Here is a 15915-nt window from a genome sequence, read left to right on the forward strand (position 1 = left end):
AGTTACTTTTTTTTACATATTTCGTGGCGAGCATAGAACCCGGAAGTAGCACGGCGCCATGCTGGCGCTGTGAAACTACAGAAGTACCAGAATATGAATACAAAATATCGTCTTAGTAAATTTCCCCCATAATGTGATGGACCCAAACGTTATCTCCATTCCCAGCGTTGGTAATGCTGTTCAGGAAAGAGAGATCGATAAGATAAGCACATGATACACGTTACATGTGTACAGAGACAGGGACTATGGGACATTATTACACTCACACACACAATGCATATGGGTAAGGCTGGGATGTGTGTACTGTGCTGTGATACTGCAGCCGCCATCCAGCCATTGGCTGGGTATTACAGCACATGTAGCATGAGCACAGCTGAGGGGAAGGGGACAATGAGCACATGACTGCTGTCAGCCTATCACGTGAGGTTTTCTACGGCCAGGATAAAGGGGCATGCACACGTAGAGATCTGTGCTAAGCAATTTTGCTGATGTCAAGATCTCCCATGGAGAGCACATACACACGCAGAGATTTGTGCTAAGCAATTTTGCTAAGCAATTTCGCTAAGCAATTTTACTTAAGCAAAAAAAGGCTGAGTAGTTGTTCAGAATGAGAGATTGCGATCAGTATCTCTCATTCTGTACACACAGAGAGATTTGCAGTCATTTGCTAAGCAATCTGACTAGATTTTGACTGCATGCACTGACTTAGTTAGCAAGAGATATTTAATCTCTCGGAGCATACACACGGAGAGATCTGTGCTTACTTTCTAAGCAATCTAGTCAGATTGCTTAGAAAATAGCACAAATTTTCTTCGTGTGTACACCCCTTACGAATGGCTGCCACTTGTGTAATGCACAAACTGGGCAATAATCCTGTCACAGGCCCATGTCAGAGACAGTGACATGTACAGGCCTATACGTGCCGCCTGTAGTGCTGCTCTGCTGCCTGAGGGGGGCGTCTTTTACACGCACTGCCATAAACATCTATACGGGGATTATGTGCACTATAGGGGGATAATAATGTCATCTCCAGCCAGCAATGTAACTATCCTAATTTAAACTTTTGCATCAAAACAGTTGGTACAGGGCAAAAACCCAGCAAGTCCTGTACCTGATCTCCAGCTCCTGTGTTCTATGGATCTCCTCTCTGTCGCACCTTTATAAATAAACAAATACATACAAATGTGACTTTCATAATAACGATACACATAAATGTTACTACAGTATATACAGTACATTGTATTTATAGTATTTCATTAATAATTAAACATAATTGCAATATTACCACATTACAGGCCAGATGCACTAAGCTTCAAAAGTGACAACATGGAGAGTGATAAACAACCAATCAATCAGCTCCTGCCTGACATTTTTCAAACACAGTCTGTGACATGGCAGGTAGGAGCTGATTGGCTGGCTGTTTATCACTCTCCAATTTATCACTTTTGAAGGTTAGTGCATCTGGCCCAAACAATCCTATGCCCAGAATAAAGCAGTGTTAGTGCTCTTGCTCTGGCAATGGCGTTATAATATGGTGCTACCAGAACAGCTAACGCCATGTAACATGGGCGACTTAACGCTGTGATACATAGGGCTGTCTCATCAGCAATACCTATATATCGGCCACCGGCTGTGCCGCAGGTCGACAATCACTAGGTTGATATTTACAAAACTCTGACACAAGCAAAAGGTCGACACATGAAAATGTCAGCATGAGTTTTTGTGTCAGTGTCAAAATCTGCCGACATGGATCCCAGTTAGTGTAGCCTGTACCCTCGGCATGTTTTGTACAACAGGCACACTCGGCGCACTTTACCGTTTCCTATCGTAGTCCATATCGATCGTAAAACTATGAAACTGCCCATAAAATGAAAATATTTGTGAAAAACTCGTGTTGACCTAGTGCACCTCGACCTTTTGGTGTCGACCTAGACATTACACATCTATCAAGGGGATAGTAGGCTGAATCTGGTCCATAATGCAGAGGGCCAGATTCTCTGAGCTTCAAAAGTGATAAAATAGAGCGTGATAAACAGCCAGCCAATCAGCTCCTGCCTGACATTTTTCAAACACAGCCTGTGACATGGCAGGTAGGAGCTGATTGGCTGGCTGTTTATCACTCTGGATTTTATCACTTTTGAAGCTTAGAGAATCTGGCCCACATAGAGGTAAATGTCCACAGTCGTCCAGTAAATGGATCTTTGTGCTTGGGCCGCCGCCACCCTATTACACCCTGATTCATCACATGCCTTATACTGTGCTGTGATACCATACACTGGGCCACTATATACTGTAATTTAATATATAGTAGGTTCATAGATGAATGAAGACAATTACAAATCTTGCACTAAGGCCACAACGAGGTGCAGCTACGCCAAACCGTGCTCAGCATGCATAATTCAATCATATCAAATTGGTTCCAGGTTCTTTGGACCATGAAATTAAGTATATAATGGCAGAACCGAACTGTGCAAAAGGAAATGTCAATATGCTTTGTACTCCTGCCCGTTTGTAGGGTTCGTGCTGCCTGAGCCAGTCTGGTCCCCTTACCACAGACATTATTTGTATTAGGGTGGCCAATCCCGGGATCGGGATCGGCGGGATCCCGGGATTTGGCCTAAAAAACGCCGGGATTTGAATCCCGGGATTGGACCTTCCAATCCCGGGATTCCGGGATTGGCTGTGTATGTGCATATCAAAGCCGGGCAGCGTCTGAGCGTACGCTCAGACGCTGCCCAGGAGTTCCCGATCCCCGGCCTGCAGTCTGGAGCGGGTATGGGCAGTCCAACCTGCGCAGCGTGACCTCTGAGGGTCACGCTGCGCAGGCCGCACCGCCCATATCTGCTCCAGAGTGACCTCTCAGTCCTCACCATAGTCCTCAAGTTGCAGCTTCGGCTGCCACTGACGCCATCACCCGCCTGCTCCTCTCGTTCCCGCTGCCTGCACCCGCTGATGTCTGCCCTGCTTCTGGCCACCTGCCCTCCTATGCTCTCATGTAAGTAAATATGTGCGGAGCAGCCGGAGTGGGGGGGGCAGGGCTCCTTTTTTGCCTATTCTACCCGTGCATACCGCTTAGAGATGTCAATCCCGGGATTGAGCATTTTTCAATCCCGATTCCCGTGGCATCCCTAATTTGTATTAATGAAATAAATGTTCTTCATTAATCAACCGTTTCTTGATCCTCACCTCACCCACCGTACGTTGGTCCGAAGTGACTGGGGTTCACCACAGCACATGTGCAGCAGGACGGGGGTGTGGTCACAGGTGAGCCAGTAATACCATCAATAGGCTCCTCCTACTGCTGGGTGACAGAGATCTATAGCAAGAGTTGGGTTATATCTGGTGTTGTCAGAGCGACTTCACCTCCAGCTCTCAGTAAGCCATTGAGCTCTATCCATAAATGGGCCACCTATTATTCAAGCTTGGCTCCTCTAGTATCTACAGTACCCTAACCTCTTTTCTGTTCTGTTTCGGGTCAGCAACAGTGATGGGAAGGGGGGCCATAAACTTATGTTGCCTAGGTGACCCCAATCGGGCTCTGCCAACCAAGTAACCTCTACTGACCCCCATATGTTCATCAATAGCAGAAAGGGTAACAGGTGATCATGTCCCTTATTTGGTCCCATTGGATACACAGCAGCCAATAGGCTATGTGTATACAGCAGCCAATGGGCGCCGGTGGCAGTGAGCCAGAGCAATTCAGATCACCCAGTGGCAGAGCCGGATGTGTAGGGGGACCGTCGGACCAAGGAGATAGCCGGTGATGTACTGTATATGGCAGAGCGGGTGGGCAGCGGCGGGTGACGAGCGGCGCTGCCGCCGACATATGATGAATCATGTCGGTGGCGGCGCTTGTCACTTGCCACTGCCCACCTGCTCTGCCATGCTGCTATTTAAAGAATGTGACCCTGCCTTGCCGGCCTTGATTGGTGCCGCCCTGAGGCCCATGCCTCTCATGAGACTTTGTTTGGCCCTAACTCCAGCGGCACCAGGAAGTGCTCTCATCCCAGTGCAGAGGACCCAGCACCCCAGGATGTAGCCTAATCAGCCTATGCAGGCATGTCCAAACTATGGCCCTCCAGCTGTTGTGAAACTGCACATCCCAGCATGCCTTGCCATAGTTTTAGCATCCCCTAATAGCTAAACTGTGGCAAGACATTATGGGACTTGTAGTTTCACAACAGCTGGAGGGCCATAGTTTGGGCATGCCTGGCCTATTGGTTTATCAGGCCCTGTTTACAGTGCACATTTACAAAAGGACACCAATCTACCCCATATGTGGGTCGTGCTAGTGTGCAGCTGGGGAAGGGGGGGTTAGACTTAGGCCCTACTGGAGTGATTTAGGGTTAGGCTGTGGTGGGTTAGGCTGCGGGGTATGGGGTGTTAGGTTTAGAGACTAGTGGGGTGGGATAGGGTCAGGCAGCATGGGGGAAGGAATAGCGTAAGGCTGCTGTAAGGGAGGGTTAGGGTGCAAGGGAGAGGATTAAGAGCCCCATGTCGGGATAACCCATATTGGAATGCTGGGGTTAGTTTTTGACAAGTTATCCTATGTATCCCTCATTACTCACATCAGACTTACTGTGCATATAGGGTCCTGTCCGCAGCGATTTTATCAGTTTTAATTGTTCTTACGGCCTCATGGAAATATGGCCCCTTCCTCCCAAATCCATTCAGTGACACCACATTTTAGTCTACGGATGGCACCGCAGGACCCATGCAGAGAAGAAAGCCGGCTTACATCTCTCTATCAGACAGCTGTCTCCATGGCTCTCTCCTCCGGCGGGTCTGCTGGCAGCGTTGAAGTTGCCACTTGGTCTGTTGTGTGGTTACACTCCTGACGGGCTCCCACCGCTGCCTTCTCTCGTGTTGTTTGTCATCTCCCACTGATTTACCTCCGATTCACAGGAATTTGCATGTAGGAGAATTATTGGTCAAAATCCCTAATGAGAACCTTCCCCGTCGGGGGGTCGCACAGGGCCCTCTTATGTGCAAATGTTCTACTTTGCACCAATTAACCCTTAAATATTAGAGATTTTTCATATAAAATGTCCTTGTCGCTTTTCGACCCTCGTTTGCATAAGCCGAAACATTCACGCTTGAATTTGCATTAGTTATTGCAGAAAAAAAAAATGCTTTTTGTGCAGAATCCCCTCCAGCAATGAATAGGTTAAATAGCAACGAGGCGATTTCCTTCCCGGCACATTTGCATTTAACTTTTGCACTCCTGAAATCAATGCGACCTGCGATTCTCTGAGGAGGCCGTGTTTTTTTTTTTAGGTTAATATAAACATACAGGAAGGTGATGCCGACTGATTAGAGCGAACGCTGAGGACGGCTGTGGCAACGACGGGGTTAAATTGCTAATAGAGGTTTCATGAGGTCTGCCAGAGCCCACTCTCCAACACTTACATCTGTTCAACAATTATTACAGCATTTTTGTCATAAAAAATTCAACACTCTGAGTGTCGTGCTAGCAAAACCTGAAAATTTATGCAGTGAATAGAATATCTAATTTCTCTGAGGAAATGCTGGGAAAAAAAAAATTACAGATTTAAGTTAAATTTGCGAGCACCGTTATACCCACATCTGATTCCTTCCTCGGGTCTGTCAGACTATAGAAGTAAGAAAAAAAAAATTAATATATTGCAAAATCAAAAATGATACCTTCGAAGAATTGTTGAAACGACGTAGTTGATACATTCGTTAGAGCCTTTGGTGGTAAAAATCCCTTTTAGGAAACCTCACAATAACAGCGGTGATCACTCTGCTAAAGTGTAACGGTTGTTCTTTGAAAGCTCTTTTTTTTTCGGGCCAAGAATTTAAGGGGAAAGATACTTTGAAAACCTAAAAAAAATGGTTTGTTTTTTTTGTTAAGGGGCTGACGCAAGTTATTCGCCGCCAGCTGCGGGTGAGGAGGCGGCTGGGCCTCGTGCGGTTCCGCGTCAGCTGTGCTTGCCTACACTCCAACACCACAGCACGTAAATAAGATACCTTCTCGCAACTAGGGATCAGGATCGGAGGGATCCTGAGACTTGCAGCAAAAATTGCCGTGATTTCAATTCCGGGATTGGAGCTTCCAATGCCGGGATTTCGGAATCAAAATGCGCATGGACAGTTGACTTTAATTTCTTCCAGGCAGTGCTGAGCACCAGCAGCGCTTGGCAAATGCGCTGCCTGGCAACCAGGTGGTGCGGCTAGGCGCGTGATGTTAGAGGTCACATTGCTCAGAAACATATATGCACAGCCTTTAGCCACACCCGCCTGCCCTTACCCAGAAGACTCTGGCATAAGCAACATTTGCACAACAACCCTCATAGCTAGTTACACCCAAATCATCATCCCTTCTGAACTTTATCAGTAAATGGCTTCACGCATATCACTGATCAATGTTCCGCTCAATGTTCCGCTGGGGCATGAAGGGGAATGTAGCGGCATAGGTCCATGCTAAAGGGGAGGGGCAAACCACCTCTCCAAATAACTACCCTCTAATAACCAGCTCAAAGGCCCCCCCTGCCATCCATTAAAACTGCAAACTACCGTCTTACCAGTCTCTGCTCTCCCTGAGGACACTGGGGGGATCTGTATCACACATCTGGGCACCCAGTGCTGGCTGACACCTATCTGTATGCCGGTGCTGCAGCCACACACGCTGCTGCTGCTGCTTCAGGACACAGCACACCCCGCACCTTACCCGCTGCTGCTGACTGCCAAAAGGGAGTCAATACCCTTCATTTTGCAGAGCAGTAAGTTTCTGCAAATATAATGATTAAAGTTCAGCAACAGAAGTTATTGTTTTTGGAGAGTTATTACTTTGTTGCCCTTCTGTGCAGTAGCTGATAATTAGGTGAAGGGGCATTATGTGTATGCCATAATTTGCAATGCCCCTTTACAGTGGTGGCTTGTACTTTATTGGGGAGGGGGGGTGCCTCTGGCCGCAGCAAGGGTGCCGCTAGTCAGGCACCCCCCTGTCACTGCCGCCAGTGCCTCATCTCCCCCCATACCCAGCGCCTGTGCTTTGATGACAGGCGCCAGGACTGGCGCATGCGCAGTACAAACAGCTGTACTGCGCATGCCCCCAGCTTCTATGAGTTGCTTGGGCAACAGCTTATAGAAGCAATCTTGGTCCCGGCACCTGTACAATATAAGTTAAGGGCACCGGGACCAGCGCGTGTGCAGTATCGATATAGGTACTGCGCATGCGCAATCGCCATTTTGCACGGCAGCCCACACAAAGGCGCCCCGGAGGGAGGGAACACCTCCCAATGGGACTGCCTTTGTGACTGGCAGGTCAGACTTCCAATTGGAAGTCACTGCCCGTCACAGTGAAGCCAGTGCAGTCAGGGCCGGTGCAAGCCCCCCGCCCGCCCCAGGCAAACCCCCCCCGCGCCGCCCGCCCGGAGCGCTGTACCTGCTGTTACGATGCTACGCTGTACCTGCTGCGATGTACAGCTTCCGGGTGCTGCGAGTCCTCTCCGTCCTCGCTGAAATCCCTGCAGCAGGGAGCAGGCGGCGCGCGGGGGGCAGCGTTGATTGACGCTGGGCAGGAAGGGATGCTTTCTGGTACCTCGGCGGCTTGGTACTGCCCTCCAGTGGCCGGCGCCCTAGGCAAATGCCTAGTCCTGCCTAGTGGTGGCGTCGGCCCTGAGTGCAGTCCATAGGTAAAAAACGCCACTGCCCCTTTACGTTGATGTCAATGTGTAATGGGAATTACGGCGTGTGGCATAATGTATACTAGTCACTACAGTGTGTGGCATCATGTGTAATGGTCTTTCAATATGAAGTAAACTATACAAAACAACGCTATTTTTTTCCCATGTGTGTTTGGGGGGGGGGACTATATTTTTGCACCTTAGGGCCCGATTCAGGTGTCAGTTGCCCACCACAAGCAGGCATCTCCACGCCTACATTAGCTGGGGAACGTCCAGTGTGATTATGGGGGTGCCCATAAAACACTTCAGGCTGGGTTTGCAAAATGACAGTTAGGAGCTGATTGGCTGGCTGTTTATCAGTCTCAACTTCATCACTTTTTGAAAGTTTGATACATCTAGCCTTAAATGTTTGATGTACGGATTGACACCAAACGCACTGCCGCATACACTCAATACTGTTTTTTTTCCTATCGCTATGGCGATCATTTTTTTTTTTTTTTAAATAATAGTCTGCAAAATACATGAGTGATTAATTTCTGATTCACCAAGCTTGGAAGTAACTAATTGAATTCAAATTACATCACCTTTCAAAAACTATTTAATCTGAAATCTACATTGATGTTAATTCCATCATTAAGTAGAAGTTTTTAATGGAAATCTGGTTACTTTGATGACAACTTCGGCTAAGTCTTCCTCACTTCTATAATGCGCGTGACAGAATTGTGCTTACAGATGGAAATAGCGCAGATTCTCATTAAAAAGATCACATAACGTAGACATATACATTCAAAAGCGGAATTTTATTATTATTATTATTATTATTATTATTATTATTATTAAGTCACAGAATCAAAGATAGCGATAGAACTCCCATCTTAGTGACTATCCCCGAAACGTATTATTAATATACCAATTGCAGCCTATTACTCTTTGCTACAGATCCGGCTCAGTAAATGACTCTTCACACTAGCTCTGCTACCGTGCTGCTGTCTGCAGTGACATGTGGTTCCTGCGGTGCCGGCAGCATGACCAGTACTCTCCAGTCCTACTCTTTGCTCCTCCCTACTGCACCTGTCAAGCCATTGGCAGATCCAAGGGGGGAAGCACAAGGGCCCTTGAGAGGAGCATAAACACCATGTTAACCCCTTGAGTGCCAAGTGAATTTGTCAGAATAGGTGTAAAGATTGCACAAGCAAACTTTTTTATTCATCATAATGACCTGTAATGTTACCTTGTGTTGGAAATATAATCTGTTTTATATACAACTTTTTTTGTTTGAATTTATATAACAAATGTGAAGCTCCATGAAATTCCAGCTTCTGTGATGAAAATAAGTTACATACTGTATTTTGTAAAAAAAAAAAGAAAAGTATCTGGCGGGACACTTGAGACAACTAATTTGCAGAGCCAATAGCCCCCAAATGGCACTATTTGGCACAAGTTATGTCCAGCTGATAATATCGAAATGAATGACTGTTATCGCATGCGTCATAGATTTCCATGACGGATATTAGCAGTCGTGTGTTAACAAAAAAAAAAAAAATGAAGCGAATTTCGGGATTTCAGGGAAATGCGGATTCTTCTTACAGTATCTCAGCTATTAAGTCGATGCACAAATATAACATTACTATCAAGTAGGTGAATTGAAAAAAGTAATGAAGTAATTACATTCTGAAGGTATCTCCACCAAAAACTGTATTTGATATTGTAAGAAAGTCGTTCAAGGAAAATTTTCCTCCCCTTTAAAATCAATCATTACGGCTAATTTAAATGAAGGTGAACACACACCAACCCCTGTGTGAATATTGTTTAATCTCATTTAGGGACACTTTGAACAATGACACAATCATGTAATGAGATATTTAAAATTCTTTGGTCAGTTTCTAGCTGACGGCTTTTACTGCGGGAGAGAATGAGTAATTTGGTTCAGGCAGGGACGTTTTATAAGCTTTTTATTCTTGATTTGTTAGGCATAAGTAACGTACATTTTCAAAGCAATCTGTTAATGACTTGAAAGGAAATCAGATTTTTTTTCCCCTTTGTCGCACAAAATTTGAGTTCAACGTACAGTGAGTTTACGGAGATAATCTTACTAACGTTATATTTTGCAATAATATGAAAGAATCACTAAATTCTGGACTCCAAATTTGTCCTATATCTCTTATGTTTAGTTTGTCTGGATCAGTGCATATTTATTCTTAAATTCTAGGGAGAGTTCTAGTGCCAAAAAAGTTATATGCAATGAAATATGTAAGGGGCGGTGAACAGGAAGCAGTTCCAACTTAAATAATAATATATTTACATGATCTTTTTTTACAAACATCGTTACTAGGACCGTTTTTCAGCGCCACTCCGAGCTTGTAAGATGGCCTTGTACTCCAGCCAAATCAGATCCTAACTGCCCTTTTTTAAATCAATGTCAGTTAGGAACTGATTGGCTGGAGAACCATTTATCATTCGTGGTACCAAGAATACAGTATCTGTCCCTTTAATTAAAAAATGTTGCACCAGAGATAATACTGCTATTGCTGACTATAATGCTTGTGAATAGTAAGAGTTACCTGATTTTGAAGAAAAAGATCTAGAAAATAATAAAAAGAATATTGGGATAGATCAGGAAGAAACATGGAAAATAAGGAGGAACATATTTAAAAAGTAGCATGCTGATAGCAGGAAGAAAGAGGTACAAGAACAGCATAACACGAATAATAAGAGAATAGCAGAACAGCAGAATAACAGGAGCAGGATCAGCAAGGAACAGGATCAGGAAGTAACAGGAGCAGGCTCAATGTAACAGGCAGAATAACAGGAACAGGATCAGGAAGTAACAGGAACAGGATCAACGTAACAGGCAGAATAGCAGGAACATGATCAGCCAGTAACAGGAACAGGATCAGGAAGTAACAGGAACAGGATCAACGTAACAGGCAGAATAGCAGGAACAGGATCAGCCAGTAACAGGAACAGGATCAGGAAGTAACAGGAACATGATCAACGTAACAGGCAGAATAGCAGGAACAGCATCAGGAAATAACAGGAACAGGATCACCGTAACAGGCAGAATAGCAGGAACAGGATCAGGAAGTAACAGGAACGGGATCAACATAAAAGGCAGAATAGCAGGAACAGGATTAGGGTACTAGACAGAATAGCAGGAACAGGATCAGGAAGTAACAGGAACAGGTTCAGTGTAACAAGATGAATAGCAGGAACAGGATCAGAGCAACAGGCAGAATAGCAGGAACAGAATAAGGAAGTAGCAATCAGAATAGCAGGATTGGGATCAGGATTTTCACACTGGGTGACAGTCACCGAAGGAGACCTACTCAGCGGCTGTGATGAAAACAGGCATATCCAGCCCTGGTCTAGTGACGCCCACCCCCAGGGTCACCACCCCCACCTTACCCCAACCATTTGTTGATAGACATTTTATCTTACTTGTACCAGCTACAATAAAGAGAACTTGTTTCACCACCATCAGTCTCACAGTACATTTATACCCTGGTACAAAAGATCACCACACACATCAGAAGCCACAGAGTGCGCATTTCTATCCTCAGTACAATATCCAACCCAAAGCTGACATTGCACACCCTCCCCTAAAACAGTTGGGCACACCTGCGTTATCCCAGATACTCCCAGCGTTTTGTTGGCACTCAGTCTCAGTAATGAATCGGCCAGTTACCACCCACAGACTCCTACTTCAATCACCTTGCGTGCGCCCAGTGATCAAAAAAAAAAGAAAGTAGGCTTTCATTGCAGGATGGCCTCATGCATGCATACTACGATCCATATGCAAGAGTGATGTATTGATAATTGGCTGCCGTGCGATCAGATCTGAATTACCCCCAATGAGCAGTGTAACTAGATGAATTGTTCCCATTACTACAATACTTATTACCAAAATGACTTAAAGTAAATCATTCTCCATCCAGGGAAACATTGCTTTCCTGTTCTAGCCACTAGCCCTATGAGCTCCTTCACCTCTACGTAATAGATTTTGCACTGTGTTACAGGTTCCTGGATCAGTAGATTGAGGTAGAGGTGTCTAGGTTTGATCAGATTCTCAAAAAGAATGTTAGACCAGCATAGACAATAAAGCGTAGGGGTTACCATAGTGTCTCTTTAAATCAGGACACTCATGAAGTACACAAGTGCTGTGATTGGCTGACTTCAAACCTGCATGTCCCGGTTTAAAGGGATCATTTGAGCCAGCACCTTTCCAGTGTCCCAATCACAGCTGCACTTTTGTGTGTACCATCTGGGGTAAATTTACTAAAGCTAGTAAAGATGAAAAGCGGTGATGTTGCCGAGAGCAACCAATATATCCTGTGGGGTTTATTTACTAAAATTCTATTGAAGATGGGATGTTGCTATGGGCAACCAATCAGACTCTCCGGGTTTTTCTAATTACATTCGCACGGAGGACCGATGTTGCACATTTATGTGCATGTGCAGACGTAGGGTGCATGCACCCACGGCAAACTTTTGGTTCGCCGGGTGCGGGGGGGGGGGGAAGGGCATGGGCGTTCCCATGAGAACGCTGGGCGTTCTCATGTTAATGAGGCCGTGACGGACATGCAAGGGGCGGGCAGCTGACATCACCGGATGTCAGCTGCCCGCCCAGTCCTTGCACAGGGCGCCCGCAGTTTAGAGTGTCTATATAGGTCACTCTGAACTGCGTGCACGGGAGAAATCATTCGATGGTCAGCGACCATCGAATGATTTCTCCCTGACTGCGAATGGATGATTATGTAAATCATCCATTTACAGCCGTGCATGGGGGCACGGCGTCCGAGAGTGAGGGGGCGTCCAGCACTGAGGGCGGAGGGCGGCGTCTGATGGACTTGCAAGGCTGTGAATTTCGCAGCCTTGCGAGTCAATCAGAATAAGGCCCTCTATCTATTATCTTCTAATAGGTGCTAAATAAATAAGTAGATTCTGATTGGTTGCCTATAGCAACATTCCATCATCAGTAGAACTCCAATTTTATTAAATAAACCCCACAGAATATGATTGGTTGCTATGGGCAACATCACCGCTTTTCATCTTTACTAGCTTAGTAAATAAACCCTGTATATAATTTTCTAGGATAGACATAGACAGACAGAATCTGAATGGTTTCAATGGGCATCATCAACTTTCCTATTACCTAAAGCGGGACCCAAAGGCGGGTGGGTGAGCTACCGGGTGGGTGGCGTAGAGGTGGCGTGGCCTAGTGCATCGACTCCCAGTTTCATCATTTTTGGGGGCGCGCCCAGCGCTCCACTAGCAACTGGCCAGCCCCCGTCCCCCTCCCTGCTCTCCCTCGCTGCAATGAACAGGTGCCGTGCCCTTTCACAGCAGAGCAGGAGTTATCTCTGCTTCCCTTCCCAACTGCCCCCGCCCGCAGGACATTGCCAGGAGGGAAAGTAGAACAGTCTACAAATAGCGGGACTGTCCCGCCGTAATAGGGACAGTTGGGAGGTATGTTTTAGGGATGTTTTTGCCCAGAGGCAGAACAACTACAGGAACATTTGAGTTGCCCGCAGCTCAGTATCAGGAGCCACAATCCAAAAAGACTGTAAATAATATAAATACTAATACACATCAATGCAATATATCCTACGTTCGTAAATAAACATACTGAACAATTATTTTATGCAACAAATTTAAATGTTAACAAAGACATTGTAGCAACTATGTGCTGAACTCAAACTCTCCATTCCCACTCAGTGTGTGATACAATCACGATACGCAGTGCCAATGCATGTGCGGATTATGCCAGATCTCATTAAAGGTTTTGTTTTGTCGAAGAGAAATGGTCTTAATATAAAGCAATAAAAAAAAGGCAGGAATAGGCGGGATGTAATGACACAGTTTAATACTGTCAGGTAAAAGCCCGAGATGGGATTATTTCCAACCTATAAGTTCTCAAACTCAGCATGGAAAGGCAGAAAAATGAAATTTTCGTCATTAGAATTTGACAGCACACAGTCATATTACTCTGACACGTGTGACGAGAATTAAGAGCTTTTTGCAGGGAGAATGAACATTATTAATTTTTTAGGCAAATCATTTTTTTTCAGCTTCATAAATCTCCATATGAGAAGGAATGACTGGTCAACCAACAACAGGTATTATGTGTTACTATGTGTCTCCGATGAAGCAGTTTCTACCTACTGCAGGAAACAGATTATACCGTACGTTCTGCAACCTGGCATTTGCCTAATGTACAGATGTAGCCCCCCTCGCATGCTTGCAGAGGCTGGTTATTCTATTGCCAGCCCCCACCAGCCGCCATGCCAGCCGTCGGAAGGGGGCTCGCGTGCTCCGTTCCGATGGAGCTCCATGTCGCCATCCGCCACCACCCTGGTCGCCATCGCCGGTCCCCACTACCTCCCTGAACCCTGCTCGCCAGCGGGGACGTTATGACGAGCGCCAGCAATGAAAGAGAGGGGATCCATATCAGATTATTACTTACCCTCCGCAACCTGACATTTGCCTAATGTATCTTACTGTATATCATTGTTTCCCATTGTGTGGGGTTAAATGCGATGCCGGTCCAAATTCGCTTCCCCGGCCGATGAGGTGGGTTTGCGCAAGCCCAAATATGCGCATAACCAAAAGGACCCCAGGACCAAAAGCTTGCAACAGGATGGGCAGAAAGGGGGTGGGTATGAGGTGGACGCACAGACCAGCTAGTGTTTAATGGGTGTGCCTACAATAATGGTGCCCATGCATCCCCATGGGGGCAACTGACATCACATTATGTCATTGCCCACCCCCAATTCGGCGAATCGTGGGACGCTGAAAAGTAAGTACAGACTTACTTTTCGGAGCAAAAGGCAGGAGAAATTATTAGATGTTGAGCGACCATCAATTGTCTTGCGGCCGCAGGCGAGTGAATGTGTTAGCGTACAAATGCCGTCGCAATCTAGTGTGTGGATTTGCTTTGAATGCTAATTCAGGTACACCACCGATGATATGGCACCTTTGGTGTGGACAACAGCTCCAGTTCCGTAAACTCGCACTTTATTATGGTGAATATACCTCTAGGGATTAACCAACAGACCAGAGGTAAGAGCTTTCTTATTTTGTCTTAACGGCCATTTTGCCAACTTCACCCTACGCACGGGAGTGGTCCACTTTAAGATGTGGAGAAGCGGGAAAAACGGTGTGAGGCAGAGTGGGCAGGGACTCAGATTGAGTCCTACTATGTCACAGCCCCTGCATCGTTAGTTTGGAGGCGTGCCTAGCACTCCCTGAGCAGCTGGCCAACCCCAATCTCTGCATTGTAGATGCAATATAACATAGAAACATAGAAACATAGAATTTGACGGCAGATAAGAACCACTTGGCCCATCTAGTCTGCCCCTTTTTATATATATAACTTTAAATACGGTGCTGTGCCATCATGTTAAAACTTAAAATGCGGAGAAAAACTTTAACGAACATCGCAACCATGTTCTCATCATGCCTTCAGCATTTCCCATTGACATATTTTCTGTATGTGCTAGATTATAAGATTGGAGGCCAGGCTATGCAATTTGCTCTCGCTCAGAGAACTGTCTATCCCATCATGCCTTGCTTCAGCAACTGTGACTCTTCAATCACGGGGAGATTTATCAATGTTTGAAAAGAGCTAAAGTACCAGCCAATCAGCTCCTGACATATTTCAAAAACAGCCTGTAACATGATAGAATTAAGCTAATTGGTTGGACCCTAATCTCTCCCAGCTTTATCTCTCGCCAAGATTTGACAAATGTGCCCCTTGGTAATTTCCTTCAGGCGTTATCTCATCTCAAGAGCTATTAGATGTTAGCACTGTATATGCCTATCGGGGATCCTCGGTAAATGGTTCCGGTTGATCAATCTACCGTGTCTAGATAGACAGTCAATAGTCGACCTACCCATAATAGGTCGACAGGGTCAAAGTGTCGAAAAAAGTAGACACATGAGTTTTTCATGAAATTTTTGCTTGTTTGTAAACCGGCTTGTTCATACCTCACCATCCATGCCATGGGTATGGGTCAATTGGTCGGCCACTAAAGGTTGACATGTCTTAGGTCAGCACATGAAATAGGTCATGTATTTGTCCCGAATGTCGACATGGACACCGGCAAAGTATACCGCTGCGTTCGCCATGCTTTGGGCACAGTGCCTTGGTACGCTCGGCGCCCTAGTGGATAGTAGGGTGTGAAATACCGCCTGTCGGCACATGTCAGCTAAAAATAACATGAAAAACGCATGTCGACCTTTTTTTGACCCTGCCATTGTCAACCTA

At 45.8% G+C, this 15915-nt stretch overlaps 1 long non-coding RNA gene across 1 annotated transcript in view; it reads right to left on the reverse strand.

Annotated features, from left to right (window-relative positions):
• Positions 1-15915, reverse strand: part of LOC146049418 (uncharacterized) — a 146794-nt gene that overhangs the window by 75151 nt on the left and 55728 nt on the right. Inside the window, exon 3 of the long non-coding RNA XR_014466119.1 lies at positions 1112-1156. This is a non-coding gene — a long non-coding RNA (uncharacterized LOC146049418). The remainder of the gene's footprint in view (positions 1-1111; positions 1157-15915) is intronic.

Source organism: Crinia signifera, chromosome 12 (genome assembly GCF_055691185.1).
Source record: "Crinia signifera chromosome 12, ASM5569118v1, whole genome shotgun sequence".
NCBI lineage: Eukaryota > Metazoa > Chordata > Amphibia > Anura > Myobatrachidae > Crinia > Crinia signifera.